Here is a 3898-nt window from a genome sequence, read left to right as displayed (position 1 = left end):
AAAAGATGAAGCATTGGCTTGTGAAATGTCGAATTCAAAAGAATCAGTCCAGACATGGGTCGATATTTGAAATGGTACCAAACCCAGCTATCCCATATGGTGGATGCTGCATGCACACAGAGGGATGTGTACACGGGCAGAAGCTTGCAACCAGCAAGCAGAACAAAAAATTACTGAAATCTTTGGAGTGGGGACAGATTGCAGTTTCACTCAAGATAGGAAACATCTAAGATCACTGTCATGGAATCACTAACTACCTCAGAGAAGAATATTTACCTGTGTTACAAGACTGTCCAAGCTGTGTCAGAATAAGCTGCAACAGCAAGGAGAATCTACCTTGCCCACCTTCCAAGAAGTTCTTCTATTACAAAATCACAAACAACGTTTGACTGCAGAATTACAGTTATTTGTTTTGATTTCTGAGATTAATAATATACTTAAACTGCTTCAGAGATTTTAAACAAAACTAGGCATTAGACCTAGTTCCCACTTAAAATTAATTAATTGAAATTAATTGCTAAATAAAAAGCCTAGGCACATCTAATCCCTGGGGTTCACAAAAGCACCTTCTTTCCTGGCAGGTGAACTTCCTAATTCAGATGAAATTACATGACTGCTTCAGGTAGGAATTTCAGGTATGGTTGGAAAAGTGCTCCGCTGGGACAAAAGACTGATTAGCTGTAATGTTTCCAAACTTATGGGATGAACTGGTGTCTGCCAAGAACTCCCTCATTTCCACCAGTTGTTGAAAGCATTACATCAGCAGTTTCAAGGGGTCTCTGAAAGTAGAACATACAAGGTTTGAGTCCCAAGTAGCTTTAGTGTCCCAAGCAAGCAGTAACTTCACTCCTGTATCCTTTATGATTGCCTTCTGTGGGGTAAGAGGTGACAGATTCTGACAGGGATAAACATAGTGCTCCTGACTTGCAGGTAGTATCAGAAATCAATACCTCTTATAATTTGAGAAGCCTTTGAACACCAAGAAGATAATTGTGTCTACTGTAGATACGTGCTTATTTTATCAAAGCCTTTCTGGATATTTTTAAAGGTAAAAGAGAAACTAGGCAACACAGCTCTGCCCTCAACAGCCAACTTTGCTGGAACATGGAAAATCTTAAGTTTGGGTACTGCAACTTACTCTTATATTGAGTCATTAATTCATTATCAGAATCACTTGGCCCTTAAAGAACAAAAGATGTGCAATATACCAAAAGTCATCCTAAGACAGAATAATTTAAAGAACTAACTTTTTCTGCAAGAGTCTACAGACCAAGTCATGATGATAAAATTATTTCACTTCAATCGAAAATTCCAGAGAGACCACTGGTGCAGACTTCTGAATGAAAAAGTGCCCAAAGTACACCACTGAGATGGATAATACCCACAGCTCACAATGAACTTTCCATAAAGCAGCGAAAAGATTTTGTAACAAAGTAAAATTCCCAAGATAAGGTTAGTGAAAAGAGAAAATGAGCAGAAAGAAAGAAGAGTAGAAGGAAAAAAATTGATTACATCGAATTGTAATGATGAATTCTGTAATTTAGCCACCCAGCTGAAGAAAAATTCTGGGTTTTGAATTCAGATGCACAGTCTTCTATTATGGAAAGAGAGAAATTTGGATTCTGAATTCATTTTGGTGTGTTACATTCCAGTGCTATAAAGCACAATTAATCTGGAAGAGGTGCAATGTATTTTTCTTAGTTGTTCCTGTATACTATTAAGGATGTTCACCCTGAACTGTTGAGTTTAGATTTTTTCTCTTTTACTGAAATACTCATTAGATTAGGTAATAACACATGCATGTGCATGGAACAGCCAAAAAATGACAGAACTATGCAGCCATACACATTTATATTATATATCTATGTATAGATAGACATTTTTGATAGCTTAGTCTTCCCTGAAATTACTCATTTTATCTTACAGAAATGCGTAGTGAAAGAAAAGTATTGACAGCCATGAAGGCTTTACAGTAACGTGTTCTTGAGAAAGATGACATGCTCATTTATAAATTCACTGCAAACAGCATCACACATATCTGATGTCTCACATCAGAGTAAAGTTCAGGCTTCTTTACCAAGGAAAACAGACTCTTCCAATTTTTATCTGTGCAAAGCTAAGTATGGGTTTTTATAAGAAAGCAAATACACAGAAAACACCATTGGTTTACAAAAATAAAAAGTCACATCTGAAAATGTCTTCAAAACATATCTAAAGGTCACTAGAAACAAGGCCTAGCTGTTACAAGACATACCTGAAGAAAAAAAATCTTCAAAAAATAGTCAAACATTGAATTACTGGAAACTAGGCCTTAAATTTGGCTTTGTGTTGCTTTTTAATTGGAAGGCAATGTTAACAGGCTCTAAACTTCATACACACAAGAAGTCACACTCCATAGTGATATCTCTCTCAAATTCTAACTAACCTTCCATAAGGCACTAAAAAAATACCTTATGGAATTCAGATATCAAAGGTATTTGGTCTGCATACCTTTTCAACAGGGCATTCAGACCAAAGAAACACAAGGGTTTTAAGCAGACATCAACAGATATGCTGAGTTACAGAACTGGTGCACATCCTGTGCTACAGGCTGCTACATTGGCTGCTGCTACACATAAAGCTCATTTTACAAAACCAATCCATACAAACGAAATATTCTTTAAAAATTAACATCAGTTTTGGCTGACACATTTAAAACCAAAACCAACTCAAACTTCCACGTCAGTTTACACTCTGCTTAAAATCTAGGATAGATTCATCAGTTCCCCAAGCAGGGTCTGCTCCCCAAGCACTGTCTTTTGATTTTGCTACTGCAACTTCATGGATTATTATCAGTTACTGAAAAAAATGGTGGTAGCAAATATATTTCATAGAAATCTAACAAATTCGGGGAACCAGAAATGCGATATTTAATACCGATAATGTAAAATATGTGGTTTCAAGGTAGGATGTATAGATGGGAGTGCAATATTTCTGGTTCACACTAATTTTCCTTTGGCAGTCACGTGGACAGTATATAAGCCATAATAATTATATTTTTATCAGATTTCTTATTAATGCATCAGTTCTTAAAACGTAGGCCTGAAGAGCAGAAAATTCACATTCAAAAAATTTACTCATGTGTCCAACATAATATTTCTTATATACATTGAAATCTTTAAACCTTCCTTAGTGTTTCTATTTCAAAGTTATAACATGATAAATGTCAGTACAAAAAAACATATATACCATGGAATAACTTTCTCCAGAATATTTTCCCCTGTTCTTCAGGATTGTAATAAAGGAGAGGAAATCTCAAAGTATATTTCTTGATTCATTCTTGCCCTATTAAACACTAGAAAGTTGAAAATCAATCTGCCATGGAATAACTTTCTCCAGAATATTTTCACCTGTTCTTCAGGATTGTAATAAAGGAGAGGAAATCTCAAAGTATATTTCTTGATTCATTCTTGCCCTATTAAACACTAGAAAGTTGAAAATCAATCTGCTGACCATTATTACTATCAGATGACAGGTTAATAATAAGATGACATGACAAATTCACTCTTTTTTAACATATACATTAAGCCATTGGATGGGGCTTTGAGCAACCTAGTCTAGTGGAAGGTGTCCCTCTCCATGACAGGGTGGTGGAATTACATGATTTTTAAGGTCCTTTCCAACCCAAACCATTCTATGATTATGTGATTTTAGCAAGTTCTGGTTGTTGAGGTGTGATGGTTTTAGTCTAGGCCTTCCTTGGTGACCAGTTTGTAACCAAGGAAGGAGCCAAGTACCCAGTATTCCACACAATTTTTACGTAAACCAGAGTATAAATAAGTCGGAGATTAGAGACCTCGCTCTCTTCTCTTCCGGCGAGGTTTGGGAACAGTGGGTCCCTGCGTTGGTCTCGCTTATC

This window comes from Empidonax traillii, unplaced genomic scaffold (assembly GCF_003031625.1).
Source record: "Empidonax traillii isolate 1590-97213 ecotype Southwest subspecies unplaced genomic scaffold, ASM303162v1 scaffold1229:size276339, whole genome shotgun sequence".
Taxonomy (NCBI): Eukaryota; Metazoa; Chordata; class Aves; order Passeriformes; family Tyrannidae; genus Empidonax; species Empidonax traillii.
This window is presented reverse-complemented; position numbering follows the sequence as displayed.